Source organism: Microtus oregoni, unplaced genomic scaffold (assembly GCF_018167655.1).
Source record: "Microtus oregoni isolate MIOR12 unplaced genomic scaffold, Mior012 000094F_ref0000399, whole genome shotgun sequence".
Lineage (NCBI taxonomy): Eukaryota > Metazoa > Chordata > Mammalia > Rodentia > Cricetidae > Microtus > Microtus oregoni.
Genome location: NW_024544707.1, coordinates 1,571,917 through 1,590,537, shown reverse-complemented (window position 1 = coordinate 1,590,537; position 18,621 = coordinate 1,571,917). Strand labels below are relative to the sequence as shown.

At 35.2% G+C, this 18,621-nt stretch overlaps 1 pseudogene; it reads left to right on the top strand.

Moving 5' to 3' along the window:
- The first annotated feature begins 16,593 nt into the window (after nucleotides 1-16,593).
- On the top strand, nucleotides 16,594-17,032 carry LOC121442737 (annotated as a pseudogene).
- Nucleotides 17,033-18,621: the final 1,589 nt, after the last annotated feature.

Below are 18,621 nucleotides of genomic sequence, written 5' to 3'. Positions count from 1 at the left end.
ATGTTCAATCATACTAATGCTGTCAGAATATCAGGCATGATGATAGTGTCATGCTTTTGTAAGTACATTCAAATACTTTGCGATTGGATGTATGGGACACACCACAGGGGGAAACCCGTGTTTTTTGTAACCCAGTGCAAACACTTGTGGTTAGGAGCAGAGGCTTCAGCATATCCTAATCCTATTGTTGTGTAAAATGGGTTTGATGGGATGGGTCTGTCAAATTGTTTCTAAACATTTGTGCTTTATCAAAGGAGCTGCTATACTGTCAGCATCAGTCAGAGAGACTTCTTTTTGCAGAGTTCAAGTTTTAGTGTATAGACTCCTAATATGATCCAGTTGCTAAGAATAAGTGAGCGACCTACTGTGGCACAGTAGCCCTAATTTAAAGAATCATACATATCTATCACCTCCTCCAAGGCTAAGAAAACATCCTAGAAGACATGTCAGAAAGACTGTAAAAGCTATAGGAAGAGAAGGGAAGGGATATGATAATACAGCTGTCCTGCCACACGACCATTGCCATTATAGAACAGATGTCACTTTTATGAACTGCAGAATACCTTAGCTCAGGAATCAATTGGTCCAGAAATTGAAATCTGTAAAGCACCATAGTGTGGCAGTTAGGTGTACAGTGATGGTAATGGAGTCATTACATTCCCCTGTAGGTGAGTGAAAACTGTCTCTAGAACCTCTCTGAGCCACCACCCCCACCAAGGTAAGTATGGACTTGAAGAGTATTCCAAAATGAAAAGTATATGGGAGGTAGGAGGTAGAAGGCCGGCCAAGAGTAAGAATCCACTGCTGAAGCTTTTGTAAGGCATCAACAGGGGTGGGACCTCCTGTTGATCCAGCTTCTTTTGAGTGACCCACATTCCTGTAAGTAGCCACACAACCATACTGCTGCAAGCAACCCTAACAAGTTCATCCATCCACAAAATTTGACAGAATCATTCGGTGGTAAATAAACACTCTTTACCTCTTTACAGAAGATATCACCTCTAATCTCATGCCCTTTATCTTCCAAAACATCGGCAATATACAGAGTTTTGAAACTTTTCTTATATTTTTTACAAGTTAAATTTATTCAGTTACTAAAAAAAATCATGCATATTTATGAGGTACAATGTGGCATTTTAGTACATTTATTTATTGTTCAATATGTATGTAGTGATCAAATCAGTGTAGAGAATTTCCATTTCTGTCATTTGTGTTTGAAACTATCAAGGTATTCAATTTATAAAAAACATCATAAATCACTGAGGCCTATAATCACCCTATCATACATAACTGTTAGACGGAGGGGCCTTATAAGTCATTGGGGATGGACTCCTACATCATGATCTACTTTGGATCCCACCTCGTTTCCTTGGTAACACTAGAAGAAGAAATTTCTTTTTTAGGATTTAAATCACCATATGAAAAGGTAGGGTTATCTGGGTTTTGTGGCAGTCCATCAAAGAAAAACTATTTCCTTCTGTGTTGACAAGTAGGAGTTAAGTTCTACCTCTGGCCCTGACATTGTCAACTACCCCAAAACTATCACATAATATTGCCTCTTGCTTTTAAGAGTGGATCCAGCTGTGGCTGTCAGGTACCTTGCAAGGAGCCCACACCATAGGAAAACTGATTTTTCTGATGACAGACAAGAAGAAAGGAGACACACTTCTCTTGTTAATGATATAGTATACTTATTCTTTCCAGCAGACCTGCCCTCGGGTGAAGCTGCTTTCAAAGCTTCAATCACATAGTGCTGCAAACTCTGCTTGCTTTTCAGAGAAGTATAACATTTCCTTTTTATTTCTCTGTCTATCTCTTTGTTTGATCATGGCCAAAAGCCTATGCATGCTTTTCTATATCACTTTGGGCTTTCTCTGTCTCTTTTTTGAAGCCCTGATGCCTCCTGCCATGCAAGTGCTTGCCAAACTCCATTGCTGAATCTTCCTGTCAGCTGCCAAGATCTACAGTTTACCTGCCCTGCTGGTCTTCTCTGAAAATCTAATAAAATCGCCTTTGAGCTTCCTTCTGACACCATCTTAGAGATTTTTTTTTTATTACGGAGACTATGAGCCCTGCCTAAAAGAATCCTAACTGTATTCAGTAACAGTGCTTCAGAATACAAGAACTGATTCTTTTTATAGAGCTACATTTTTATCTGTATCATTGACACTTACCATTTAATCCTTCTTAGCCTCTACAAACTATCATTCTATTCTCTTTGTCATTTGGAATAATTTTATTTTTTCACAAGTGAAAAAGAATGTGCAGCATGTTTCTTTCTGGATCTGCTTTATTTCTCTCAATACAATGTTCTCCACTTCCATCTACTTTGTCATATGTGACAGGATGTTAGTCCTTATATGGTTGAGGAATATTTATGTGCCTCCATTATATTTTAATTATCCATCCATCCATCCATCCATCCAGTGATGAACACTTTGAGTCCACATCTTGGCTACTGTCAATACTGGAACAATAAATATTGAGGTCTAGGTCTCTTCATATATATATATATATATATATATATATATATATATATATCTTTTAATATATCAACAAGTGAGATACTTCAATACTAAGGAAAACCCATGTTTAGTTTCTTAAGGATCCTCTATATTGTTTTCCATAATGGGTATATTTATTAATTTACATTCTAGCCAGTTATAGAGAAAAAGTCCTTTTACTTCTTCATTTTCATTAACATTTATTATTTAGCTTCTTTGATAATAAACATTTTCATTTGGGCAAGATAGCTCCTTTTGATTTTCATTAGCATTTTCATTATGTTTAGTAATGCCTAATACATTATGCATCTTTTCTTTGGGGAAATGTTTATGCCACTGGATTTTATTGTGGATTCTTTTGTTCTTTAAATATTCTATTAGTTTTTTCTTACAAATATTTCCCCCATCCAGCATGTTATTTTGTTATAGAAATAATATTTTTTCTCAGTGAGAAATGGTTCTAAACACAGAGAAAGGAACTTTCTTTACCTAAGCACATGTCCAACTAGGGCTAATGCCCAAATAAGAGTTAATAGCCAACAGATTTCTTATTAGCATATATTCACTTTAGGCTTATGCATTCCACAAATATTGGCATTCTTAAATCTCTTTCTGGTCTTGGTCTCAAGCTACATTTTAAATAATTCAGAGACAGAAAACTGCAAGCCTGAAAGTTTAGACAGATAGGTTTATTCAGCAAAGATATGAAACATTGCTGGAACTATTTTAAGTGTACCAGGACTGGCTTTTAAAATAATTTTTACATAGGAACATCTTGACTACCTGAAACTATAATTTTCCTGACAAGAACACAGACTTGACTCAATGAAAGACAAGAACTTAATGATCATTGTGAACCTATGTTGCCTTCACATCTTATATTGCCATTTAGAGGTATATCTTTGGGATGACAATCAGGACCTAATGGCAGGTCTAAAGTCAGGCTTTTTTGTTTTTGTTACCCCACTTCATAAATCCTCCTCAAATTATTAATTTTACGTCTTTATCATTTCATTTCAGTCTCTTAAAATTCAGAGAGAGTAATGTTTCCTATTCCAGCTTTCTCTTTTCTATTAGTCCTCCAGCCTCATCTATTACAGGGCTTTAGAACTGTCAATTATCTACCTGCCTTCCTGGTGTCATTTTCTAACCTCGTGCATTATTGCACTGTTGTTTTATTTATTTCCACTTCCCTAAAGTCTACTATGATATTTTTAACATAGCAGGGGCATAATAGACAGTAAACCGCTGAGTGAATTTGGAGGAGTCAGACTGTTCAGATTTATAGATTCTAAGATTTTACAGAGTAAATCAATTTGTATTGGACTTAGCCTTTAGTATCCTCTTTCTGGGCATGTGAGTAAATAGAATCATTGACATAAGCCTATTTTCAGAGATACAGTAAGATTATGTTATGCATCAATCACTGAGATGCTGGTGAAAATAGAGGATAAAAAGGTAATTAATGGCTGAGCTAAGCACTGGGGCCCTGGTTCATGAGACCCTAGTTGAATACTACCATTCATGTGGCAGACTGTTGCCAGATGTGTGTGTCTGTCTGTGTGTGTGTGTGTATTTAGTTCTCCTAATTCTTGGATTTAGGTTAATAGAGAGGCATGTTTTATTATTATTTATAAGTTAAAATAATTACTAAACAATGGACATATGAGAAAGCACAACATCAGGATTCCTACAGGTTGAAATCTTTTCCTCCCTGTTACACATGCAATCATCATGGCAACTATATACTTTTGTTTGTTTGCTTGTTTAAATTTTTTGAGGCAGAGTTTCTCTGTACAGCCTTGGCTCTCATGGAACTCTTTAGGCCAGGCTGGCCTCAAACAACGTTTTTGAAGTAAGGATTACTCTGGTGTAAAATTTGATGTTTTATTCATTGTTAATGTTTTATTAATTAATTTCATTTATTATTTAATGATTTATTAATTCACTTAACTGTTTACAAATGTCAACAGAAACATCAATATAGATACAAATGAGTTTGCAGACCTGTCTAAACACCAAAGAACCAGGATGTGACCTACCCCACTAAAAAAGATACCGAGCCATGTGGCTAATATAGTTAAAAATAATGGGTTAATATAAGTTATAAGAGCTAATACAAAGCCTGAGCTAATGGGGCAATCAGTTTATAATTTATGGAGACCTCTATGTGTTTTCTTTGGGACTTGCCAGCTGTGGGAACTGGGCAGGACAGAAACCCCAACAAGCAAGGCCCTCCATGTTACAGAGAGGAGCTGATAGAAATGGACAGGATGCACTTCCTCATGTCGATAAAAGTCACTGCATAGGAACCTGGAACATGAGAACACTAAAGACAGTCAGGGGAACTGGCTTGCTCATGCATGAGCTCAGTCACCTCAGTTGGGATGTCACTGGATTGGCAAAAACACACTGGACAGGAACACAAGAACTTGTAGTAAACAGATGCAGGATTGTAAACTCGGGTGGAAAGGAAAAATACGTAGCAGGTGTTGCTTTAGTGCTATCCAGTTTGGCCCAAAAATTCATGCAGACCTGTAACTGACCAAATGATATCAGCTGGATTTGAGAGAATGACACATCCAGTCCCTATCATACAGGTATACACGCCAACAGCAGAAGCAGAAGAGGATGTCAACAGTTTCTACACAGATCTACAGAACGAAGTCAGGAGGGCACATAAGAATGACATACTAATAGTTGTGAGTGACTTCAGTGCAAGAGTGGGATCTGGAGAAAGGATGGACTATAGTATCATGGGATCATATGGATTCAAAGGAACAATAGGGGGGAACGGCTGCTTGATCTCTGCTATGCAAATGATTTTTACAGGTCCAACACAAAATTCAGGCAGGTGAAACCATCAAGATGCTGGATGTGGGAATCCCCTGACAAACGCACATACAGCCAAACTGACCAGATTCTGGACAGCAGCAAACTCTTATCTACCGTCCAAAATAGCCGATCATTTCCTAGTGCTGACTTAGGGTCAGATCACTAACTTGTTACAGTCAACATTCAGCTGAAACTTAGGAGAGGCATGCCAGGCAACAAGAACTGGATGATCAATCATAAACAACTGACAAACCCAGCTGTACAGAGAGAGTGTAAGAGATTCACTGAAAATGAGATGAGGGAACTCATTAAACAACCCTTTACAGATAGTTAATGGGAGAAAATCAAAAAGAGCTATACAGGAGGCTTCCAAGGAGATGCTTCATTATGCAAAATGGGGAACACCAGTAGAATGACTTATTGCAGAGACAATCAACCTGGTGGAAAAAAGAACAAAGCTAAAGAGCAAACGAAGAGGCAATCCGCAAGCTGCAGGGAGCTCAAAAGAGTGAAGGATAGAGAGCTGTATGTACAAGGTATATGCAAAGAGGTCGAAGAAGCTAGACTCCATAATAAAACACATTTTATCTATGAGGCTATCAGATGGATAATCACCAGATATGCTCCTCAGATTCAGGTGATTAAAGATAGGAAGTTTATTTATTAACAGAACCAGGGCAAGTAAAGCAAAGATGGAGACAATACTGTGACACCCTATATGATGACAGTATTGCTGTTACATAGAGTACAACAAGAAACACTTCAGCAGCCACTCGAACACCAGAGATGATGAGAAAATAGTAAATATTGACAGGAACTAGATAGAGGAAGCTATCAAGAGAGCAGAGCACAGGAAGGCCCCAGGAGTGGATGTCATTACTGGAAGCAGCTGCAAGAGGCTCAGGGGTCAAGGTGCCTCTCAGACTCTTCAGAGAGATATGGGTACACAAGAAGGACAAGATGAATTGCTCAAATTCCAAGTTTGTTGTGCCATAGCAGCAAGATGTTCTTTTCCATTATCTTGTAAAGTATCAAGGGCAGAACAGAGGAAATCCCAGCAGAGGGCCAGTGCAGATTCAGAGCTAACAGGAGTACAATTAATCAGATCTTCGCTTTGAGGCAACTGTCAGAAAAATATGAAGAATTTAGAAAAGACTTAAATGTTTGTTATATCAGCTTCAGGAAGGAATTTGGAGAAAGGACCTTGGGAAACAATGAGGTTCTACAAGTATCCAGAGAAAATCATACTACTAGAAAATGCCTATAAAGATATTTTTCCATCAGTCAAAGTCTATGGAGAATTAAGTGATTGGTTTAAGCCAATCACAGGAGTATTGCAGGGATGCATCCTCTCACCACAACTCTTTGATATATCCCTGGAATTAATAATAACAGCAGTCTTGGGGAATGAGGAGACAGGTGTGCAGATAGGGGGCATGAAAATCAATAACTTGCATTTCTCCGTTTGTTCCCATCCTGGGCAGTCCTAGATGCTTGTGTTATTGTCATCCCTATAAGCAGGCTGTCCATGCACACTTAAGAATTGCCAGAGCATAAATGATGATGAGAATATCATAATATAACAAGTAATACTAAATAAAGAGTCAAATAACATTTAGCAAAGTATTAAGTAATGCAGTATACACAGAGTTTCCAAAGTTTATTGTAGGACAACTAGTCCAAAAACTTTCTGGGCCCAGGATACATAAGGAAAGCATTCAAGGTAATTATTAATCAGCAGAAATTTAGTCACAAATTTTCTGTTTGTTACAGAAGTCCAATGATGATACAAATTATTCCTTTATAATATTTTATTTAAATGTGTACAGATTTAAGTCCTTAATATATTTTGTGAATAAATTGTGATACTAAAATTGTACATATTCAAATTGAAATACAACTACTAAGCCAATAAAATTAGAAGATGATAAAACCACCAGATTAAACGTGGCACATTTGCTCTACTGAAATAAAAATCTAAAATAATGCATTTTCATTATAATAAATATGTGCTATATTTCCCTTTGAACTAGAATAACTTACCCTTAATATAAAGTAGACATTTTCATGTTACATTTAGTTAATATGAATTTGCTTGCTTTTGTTTTAGTTTTTGTTTGATTTTTAATTAATATTCTTATTTGTATTTAATTATATATTATTATGTATTAATATTTTTATTTGTATTTAATTATATATTATAATTGTATTTAATTATAGTGGGGACACTACAAAGGTGAGGGGCAGATAAGGAGGGACTGGGGAATGAGTTGCATTGGGGGGCATGATGTAAAATTCCAAAAGAATCAATACAAATTATGTTTTAAAAAGTGGTATTTGATGATACATCAAATGTACCCGATATTGGTAGGCATGTACACACACACACACACACACACACACACACACACACAAACACACAGGTAATTTAGCTATTTGCTGTAACAATTCCTCAGTATATAAAACATGGCAGACCTTATCAGAAACCCACCCACTCATAGTCCTAGGAAGAAGGTAGTAAGGTGCTCGAGAAAACAGAGCATGTTAAGATAATAATCACTTTGGGAACATCACACAGTGTTGTGCAAATGGGATTAGAACAGAGGCACCAAAATTCCTAAGCTGCATTCATAATAAACCAGACTGCCTTTACTCTGTGGTGATAAATATAGTGCCTATTGTTTACATACACCAATGCGCTATGTGTTTGTTCAATTGTGTGATTATTTTCCATTAGTTGAATGACTTTGTACTATGGTATTTTACCTATACATGATGTGAATGTAATATTAGCATCTTTAGTCTGCTGTTCTTTCCATTTGTCAAATAAAAAATAACTTTTATGATGCAGTATTGTTTTCATATCAAGTGCTCAATTTATTCTGTCACTATTCCAAAAATGAATTATTATTGAAAAAGCTGATACATTTAACCAGGAAAAATGAAATAAAGTGAGGATAAAGGTCATTCTTTACATGATGACATAGCAGTTTATTAACAGCCACTTTCCTCATACGTCATACTTAAATATTATAGCAGTCATCAATACTTCACTTCCAACCAGTTATAAATACAAACATAAAATAAAGGATTATTGGGATGCACTCAATTATCAAAAACAGTACTATCTAATACGGAAGATACTAATATCCATAAGACAACTGAATAGAATTCATAAAATGTGATTGGTCGGAACTGGAATATGCTATGTGAAATAGTACACCCCACTTCAAAGACTTCAAAATAAAAATTTTCCCCTTAATGAATAAAAATTAAAAATCACTACTAAACTATGTTTTCTTAGTTACATTAGCACTGAGCTAGATCACCTACTTGCATTGCAATTTACATAATTTCCTCAGAATGAAAACTAGGAAATGGTTGTTAAATGAAAATTGAAAGTAAAGAATTTATTAAAAGTCAGTTTATTAATTTTCAAAACTTAGATAAAGATAAGTTTCTAAATGGCCATTCCAGTTTTTTCCTGTTCCTATTTCCAGGTAAAATCTAAATGTCTGTCTCTATGATGAAAATACTGATATTTATATCTAATCAATTTCATAGGACAAAAGTGACTTCTTCTACAGATTCAAGCTATGTTTCTATTCTTATTTCCTATATATTAACACAATTTACTTTTATGTACAATTATTTAATTGAATGTTTCTCCATAAAAATAGTTTAAGTAATAAAAGGGCATCATGATACACAACTGCTTTATAAGTAAGTGTATTCGTAACTCATTTTGATTTTGTATCTGGTGATTTCTTTTGCACAAATCACATATACATACTGTGATTTTTCCAATTAGAGTAGTTGCCATCTGGTAATAGATTTTCAGGAAGTTTTTGGTTTATTTTTAAAAAATCTTATTTTACATACCAGTGCCAGTTCCTTCTCCCTTCTGCCATGCTCTTTTCAATAATCAACTTCACCACTACTGTTAACAAATAACAATACCCAGAACTGGAAACTAAAGTGCCCAAAGGAAAGAGGAGACACAAAGCATTCCTTTGATTAAAATTATAATGATGTTGTTACAGAACAGGTAATTTACACATGAAAAGACACTATAGACTCACATGTAAGACATCATAAAACCATCTTTGAATTCATAATCAAATTTGGAAAACTTGCCATGATATATGTCTTTACTTTCTGTACACTAAGATAATATGAAAAAGTTTATATCAAAATTAAATATTAATGCATTTCAGAGAAAATAACATGAACTCCTTGTACTGATGTAGTTCTAATTTAGTCATTGTTCAATCTTGGGTCATGTTTTATAACATGTGTTAAGTTGGTGTTCTGGTATATATGGGCTCTAGTACCAATAGATAGTAGATATACTTTGAAGAAATGGTCCAAATAATAATAGAGGCAAGCAGGAATGTGTTCATTTTGTGGGTTTTGTGTTATTTTCTTTTAAATAAGAAATCTTGACAGTGGACAACAACACTGAGTCTACATTTTAACATGAGGGCAACATATTTCAATGATGCTTTTCTGATGCAAAAAACATACTTATTAGTTTAAACGTTGAAATTGGGGTTAAAATTATTGCTCATCACTTGCTGCTATATGAATAATAAGGCATTTGTTCACTATGAAAACTGTCTCCACATATATAAGACAAGTTAAATAATTTATATTTTATTTAAGGTGTGTGTGTATGTATGTCTGTGTATGTGTGAGCGTGTGTGTGTGTGTGTGTGTGTGTGTGTGTGTGTGTGTTTATGCATGTTCCACAGCATGTAGATCAGAGAACTTGAGGGAGCCAATTCTCCCCTTCCACCATGTTGGGTTCTAGGCACCAAACTCAGATTGTAAGACTTGGCAGTAAGAGCCTTGACTCTCTGATCCATCTCACCAGCCCATGTTGAATAATTTATCATGGAGTTATTATTAAGGATTTCATAACACAGTAAATTTAAATTAGTCAGCAGGGAATGACATAGGTTTCATTGGGTTTTGGCTAACTAAATGTTGCTAGCTATCATAATATAAAACTATTGTTATTATAGATATAAATATTTGAACAGTAAACTAATTTTTGAAGTTTCATAATATTTGTATTTCAGGTCTTAAACATTTTAAAACAATGGAATAATTATTGGCTAGAAATTACAATTTAATCATCTCACCAAATCTGCCCAATTGTATTATTGTATTTGCATTCTTTAAAGCAATAACTGCCTGAGGAAAGTAATCAACTCTTACATTCATGTCAGAGACAGATTCAGAAACGCATGTGTTCTGTGCATGGTTGCTTAATTTAGAGTGGGAGTTTGTTCAGTCATAAGTCCCTTCTATTGATGTTTCAGGTTTAAACAATCTATTATTGTTGAGACTAAAGATCCATGGAGCTTGAGGATTAGATGAATGGGAAAACATCAAGAAGTTTTGGCTAAAGAGGCTTATGAACTTTAATTCATTTGGCCATTCATTTAATTCATTACTTTCTTAACTAAGATTTGTGCCACTAGATACTTCAAAGGGGTACAAATAATTAATACCATCATTTCGGGTTTGCCTTTATATCAATATGGTACAAAATCATTTCCATAAAAACAAAACATGCCATGTATGTCCTGATTTATCCTTTACTCTTCTTTGGTAACTAAATGAATTGTTACTCTTATAAGAAACAAGAATACACAAAATGCAAATGTTTCCATGGGACAGGAAGGTAACATAATTCACTCAGCTGGACATTGTAGTCTACAGTAAACTTTAAGCATTCACTTACCATAGTACAGGGCTGTTTAGTCTTATCTAACTCTGAGAATATGAACTCGAGAACATCAAATTTTCTGGTTTTTTTCCAATAAACTAGAAACTCAGATTTATTTAAATGTTTCTGACTCTCAATTATAGCAACTGCTAAAAGTTGCTATCGTAATATATAAATTCGATTTCTGTGCTGTAATATGATCTGCATATTGTTTGTTTTATATACTATGCAGAAAACTTATCCTTGTATTTTATTTCATATGTTTTATATATGAAAAATTAGTACAGTACCTAACACATAGTATGGTTTAGTAAATATCTGATAAGTAAATCTATAAAAGATTAAATATTCCGTACAATCCAGATATCTTAACTATTTATACAAAATCATATCCTATTTGAATGCTTTGCAAGCTTGTCTCTGTCTGTCTCATCTGGAATGAGGCTCTTCCAGAACTCATTGCTGTATCTTTTCTCAAGCGTTGTAACAAGTGAATTAATATGATGAATAATTGTTATCATGGTTTTTTTTTAAAACAAGGTAATAGCACAAGGAAAAATCCTTCATTTAAACTTCCTTTTCCTCTGTATATGGGTACTAGATACTGAAATACCTAACAAGCTTTCACATCCGGTCAACTTATCAACCTAACTGTTTGGATGACAAAGGAATTCTGTCAGTGGCTGGTGGGTAGTAAATTCACATTGCTTCTTGTCATTATTATCAAGCAGGGAATGACAGTAAACAGAGAAGTGGTTACCTCCATATTAAGGCCTGAAGTGCTAATGAATGTTAACAGCTTACAGAGTGCCCTGTGGTGTTGTCTATTTATAACATATCAGCCTATTCATCTTGAACCAGAAGTGCACTTAGAACAGTACATTTAAAATGAGTAAGAATAGAGAAGAAAAAGAAGATAATAAATCAGTGACAAAAAATACACCGTTTTCATTAGGAAAAAAAGACATTTTAAATATGGTTAAAACAATCTGAAAACTAAGGTACGAAAGGACACATTACTACCAACAAATATGTCAAGGTTTCAAATACACCCATGAATATATTCCTAACATACATGACCATTTATGAAAACTGGATTAGATACAAGGCAGGAGATTCAGACCTTTCCTTATCCAAGGGATTTTGGCTTTAAAGAGTCCACTGGGATAAATTATAGGACATTTTCATAGAAAGGCCAGACAATGAATAGATTTGTTTTATTTCCATTTATATGTATTAGTTTGCTAATCTGAAAGAAAACTCAGTGGTTAGGGTCTAAAGCCTGGACCCAGCACATCAGGAGGATATGGGAGATTACCTAGAAGAAACTGTAACAAATGTTGATCTCAGCAAGATCTGATAATGATGCACACTTCAACATCATAAAGTAAATGTATATTCCAAACTGTGATATATGTTGCTACTGTGTATAGAATAAGGAGGTAAACAAGATATGGCTTTAGCCACCAGGGAATTTTGGACACATTTGGGGCAATAAATATTATAAAAGTGACTCAAAAATAATACTGAATAAACAAGGTATTACAGTAAGATAAAATATATAATGAGAAAAATAAAATTTGTATGTATTTTAAGGATGAATTAAATTGAAGAAATTAGTTTTAAGGACTAAAGAAAAATGGCTCAGTGGTTAGAATGCTAGTTGTTCTTAAAGAAGATGAGAGTTGGGTTACCTACATCCATGTCAGGAAACTTTGAACCTCCTGTAATTCCAGTTCCAAGAAGTTTTATGCCCTCTTCTGGCCTCCAAGGCTAACTACACAGAAGTGACACACAAGTACATACATACTCAGACATACACAAAAGTTAAAAAATGTTTCCCTGAAAAGGAAAAACAGTTAGTTTCCAAAAGTATGAAATAAAAAGGTCACTCTAAAGATGTAAAGTTTTGATTATCCTGAGCTGGAAAAATACGTTTTAATGACTTGCCGTATTTCACAACGACCACAATTAGTAATAAATGTGTGTGGTGGAAAGTCTCTGAGAATGACTATTTGAGATTGTCTACATGAGGTTAACTAAAATGGGAAGGCTTATCTTAATTCTGGGTATTACCATTTTATGGACTGGGTTCCTGAACTGAGTAAAAGGAGAAAAAAAAAGTGACCAAAGTAATTCACTTCTCTCTATGCTTTGTGAATGTGTGTGCAGTGTGGCCAGCTGTCTCAATCTCTTGCCACCAAGACTTTCCCTATCAAAACAGACTGAACCCAGGAACTGTGAGAAAAAAATAATTTTTGAAGTTGCATTTGCTAAATATTTTGTCCCAATAGCCTATAAAATACACGTTTCAAAATTGCCAAAAGATTTTAAATAGTTTCACCATGAAAAATAATGAATGATACTTAATAAGGAAGTAGGTAAGTGATCTTCAGACTTTCACCACTTGTTCCCTCCCCCAAATACAATCCCCCAGTCTCTCCCTTATTTCTGTAGCAGACCACATGCAACAGCCTCCCCCAATTTTGCTTATGAACATAGATACAAAAATTTTCAATAAAATACTTGCTAACAAAATCCAAGAACACATCAAATTCCTGTATGGGAATATAAGAAGGAAAAGAAACACATGCCAAAGACACAGAAAATATTTGGCATAAAAATTATAGAAGAAAATTTCTCCAATCTAAAGAAGAAGTTGCCTATGAAGGTACAAGAAACATACAGATACCAAATAGACTAGAAAAGAAAAGAAATTCTCCACATATCATGACAACAAAACACTAAATTTACCAAAAAAAGAAAGAATATTAGAGGTGGCAAGGAAAGAAGACAGAAGGGCCTGTACAGATATTCTACAGACTCTATGAACTATTATACCCAGCAAAACTTTAAATCAAAATAGATGGAAAAATAAAAACATTCCATGATAAAACTAAATGTAAGCAGCATTTATGTGCTTACATCTACAGAAGGCTCTAGAAATAAAACTTCAACATTCTTAAGATAACGACAGCCAAGAAAGTACAAGGAATAAATAATATCAGAACGGCAAATCAAAAGAAGGGAGAAATCCACATGACAACAAAATAATGGGAATCAACAAATATTTATCCTTGAAATCTTAACACCGGTGATCTCAATTCACCAATGAAAAGACAGATTAACAGATTTAATTTGAAAGCAAGATCCACCTTATCCAAGAAGAAACACATATTAACATTAAGGATGGACACAAACTTGTGGTAATGGAATGGAAAAAGATACTCCAAGCACACTGATCTAAGAAGCAAGAAGGCATATCCATTTTAATATTGGACAGAATAGAGTTCATACCAAAATTACTCAGGAGACATAGGAAAGGAAAACTACATACTCATCAAGGGAAAGACTCACCAAGAGGAAAGAGACATTCTTATCATCTATGCACCAAACACAAGGGCACCAAGTTCATAAAAGAAAGACAACTATACGCTTAAATCACAAATCAACCCTCACACAGTGATAGTAGGAAACTTCAATACCACACTCTCATGAATAGACTAATTAACCACAATTACGAGATTGTCATCCAGACAAAAACAAAAGAGATAATCGCTGGAGCCAATTGATATCATAAAACAAATGAATCAAACTGCTCTCTACAGAACATTTCAGCCAAACTATGTGTGTGTATATATATAATATATGTATATTCATTATATATTATATATACATTATAAATATTCTTCTCAACAACTCATCAAACTTTCTCTAAAATTGACCATGTCCTTGAAGACAAAGCAAGTCTCAACCAACAGAAAATCTAAATAACTCCCTGCATCATATCAGACCACAGATTAAAGTTGAACATCAGCAAAAACAGACAGAAAGCTTAAAAACTCATGAAAACTGAACAACTCTCTACTGAATGGCTACTGGGTCAAGCCATAAATAAAGAAATTAAAGACTTGCAAGAATTCAATGAAAATTAATGCACAACATACCCAAATTTACAGGAAATAACAAAAACAGTGCTAAAAGGAAAGTACATAGCACTAAGTGCCTACATGAAAAAAAAATTTGAACAGATCTAATCGTTGCAACTTTAAAAACATACCTGAACTCTGAAAAACAAAAAGAAGAAATAACATCCAAAAGGAGGATATGGTAAAAAGTAATTAAACTCGGAGCTAAGCCGGGCGGTGGTGGCGCACGCCTTTAATCCCAGCACTCGGGTGGCAGAGGCAGGCGGATCTCTTTGAGTTCGAGGCCAGCCTGGTCTACAAGAGTTAGTTCCAGGACAGGCACCAAAATCTACAGAGAAACCCTGTCTCGAAAAACAAAACAAAACAAAAAAAAAAAAAAACCCGGAGCTAAAATTGATTACATATAAGCAACAAGACACAATATAAAGAATCAATGAGATAGGACTTGGTTCTTTGAGAAAATTAGTAAAATTCAAAGAATCGTTGACAAATTATTTAAAAACAGAGAGAGAAGGTTTAATTAACAAAATTTGAGGCCAATTGGAGGATATGATAACAGACGTTGAGGAATGCCAGAGAATCATTAAGAATGTACTTTAAAAACCTGTATTTCACCAAATACAAAAAGTTAAAATAAATGGATAATTTTATCAATGTATATCACCTACCAAAATAAAATTAAAATCAAATAAGCAATTTAAACATACCTATAACTCATAGTAAAAAATAGCAGAATTTCAATGAATTATTAACACCGATACTCCACAAGTTATTCCAGAAAGTAGAAACACAAAGAATTTCACCAATCCTTTTTATGAGACCACAGTCAGTCTGAAATTTAAACCACATTAACACCCTGAAGAGAAAGAATGACAGATCAGTTTCTCTTATGAACACTGATGCAAACATTCTCAATCAAATACTTGCAAACCAAATCTAAGAATTCACCAAAAAGATCATCTAATATTATCAAGTAGGCTTTATCCAGAGATGCATGGAAGATTTAGCATATGTAAATCAGTAAATTAATCTACCACATAAATAGAATGAAAGACTAAAACTACATGATCACCATCTATGTCTTCAAGTTTTACTAAAGAGTACTGACAATTAAAAAAAAAACCACATGGCACTGTCATATAAATAGATACATCAATCAATGGAATTTCTTTGAAGATACAGACATAAATCCACACACCTTCAGACACATGATTTTATTTACAAAGAAACCAGAAATATACACTGGGAAAAAATAAAGCATCTTCAACAAATAGTGATGGTCAATCTGGATATCTTCATGAAGGAGAATGCACAAAGACCCTGCACAAAATTCAAGCCCAAGAGGTTCAAATAAGTCAAGATAAAATCAGATACACTGAGCCTGATAGAAGACAAATTGGGGAAGAGCCTTGAACACATTGGCATAGGAGATGATTTTTCTGAACAGAACATCACATCAATAACACAAGCACTAAAACCAACAATTAATAAATGGAACCTCATGAAAATAAAAAGGTTCTATAAGACAAATGACACTTCAATTGGACAAAGTAACAGGCTAAAGAATGAGAAAAGAGCTGCCGCCATAATGAAGTTCAATCCGTTTGTGACTTCTGACTGGAGCAAGAACGGCAAACGGCATTTCAATACACCTTCTTGCATTCGGAGGAATATCAAATCTTCCCCCCTTTTCAAAGAGCTGAGACGGAAGTACAATGTTAGATTGATGCCCATTCGAAAGGATGACGGAGTTCAGGTTGTCCGGGGACACTACAAAGGTCAGCAGATTGGCAAAGTGGTCCAAGTGTACAGGAAGAAATACGTCATCTACATTGAACGGGTGCAGCGGGAAAAAGCTAATGGCACAACTATCCATGTGGGCATCCACTCCAGCAAGGTGGTGATCACCAGGCTAAATCTGGACAAAGACTGAAAGAAGATCCTGGAAAGGAAAGCCAAGTCTCAACAAGTTAAGAAAGGAGAAGGGCAAATACAAGGAAGAAACAATTGAGAAGATGCAGGAGTAAAGGTGTCTCATACAGTTTTCATTAAAACTGCTTGAGGAAAAAAAAAGAATAAGATTTTTTTATCAATTCTACCTCCAATAGAGGACTAATATCTAAGATATATAAAGAATTCATGCGCTGGGCGGTGGTGGCACAAGCATTTAATCTCAGCATTTGAGAGACAGAAGCAGGCATATATCTGTGAGTTCCAGCCCAACTTGGTCTACAGAGGGAGCACTAAGACAGCAAGGACAGTTTCTCAGAGAAAATCTGTCTCAAAAAGTCAAAAACAAACAAACAAAAAAAAAACAAAACAAAAATTTATGATACTAGATTTCAAAAAAAGATTCAATAAAAAAATGGGGTACAGATCAAAACAGATCATTCTCAATAGAGGAATCTCAAATGGCTGAGAAACACTTGAGGAAATGTTCAACATCCTTAACCATAATGGAAATGCCAATCAAAATTACTTTGAGATTCCATCTTATAGCTGTGAGAATGGTTAAGATCAGTAACACAAATGACATCTCATAATGGTGAGGCTATAGACTAAGGGGAACACTCATCTCTTTCTGTTGGGAGTTCAAACTTGTACAGCAACAATGTAAATCAATATGGGATTCCTCAGAAAACTGGGAATTGATCTACCTCAAGCTGCAGTTATAACACTCTTAGATATATACTTAATAGACTCTTCATCCTGCAACAAGGACACTTGCTCAACCATATTCATAGCAGATTTATTCATAAGAATCAGAACATAGATACAACCTAGATGCCTCCAGCCAAATAATGAATAAAGAAAATGTGGTACATTTAAACAATGGAATATTACACAGCTGTTAAAAATGAGATCATGTAATTTGCAGGCAAATGCACGGATGTAGAAAAAGTTCACCCTGAATGAGGTAACCCACACCCAGAAAGAGAAGTATGATAAGCATTCACTTATAAATGGTATTATCTGCTAAGTAAATGATAATCAAGGAACAATCCAAAGACCCAGAGAGGTTAGGGACAGAGGAGGGGTCCAGGGGAGAGGCATGGATCTCTCTGAGAGAGGGAAATAGAGTAGATTTTGCAGGCGAACTGGAGCAGATGGGGTCTGGTGTGGGAGTGATCAGGTGAGAAGGAAGAAATGAGAGAGTGAGTGCCGGGAGCGATCTGGAATAAGGGGGGGGGGGAGGCATTTGTGGGGCAGTGTGGAATCCTAATGTAGTGACATTTTCCTGGAAGTTATAAGACTATTGAAGACTCTTAGAAATCTAAGATAAAGAATCTCAACTTGCTGTCCCCTGTAGGTAGGTAAGGCTTACAGTAGTGGGGCTGGGTTGCATTCAGTTGAGTTATTGGCCTAGGGTGTCCCATGGAGATCTTCCAAACAACCCAGGTTGGTGCTACTACAGATGGTTGTTCTCAGCAAACTAACAGCTGGGGCCCCATCACCAAGGACAACATTTACAGAGCTCACTGAATATAGAGAGGTTGAGCTGGTGACTGCATGAAGCCTACACTGCTCCATTCTAGTCTCTTTGGTGCAGGAGGTACTCTGTAGGCTACCAAAAGAGAAACATGGTCACCAAATCAGCCACAATACCTTTAACCAA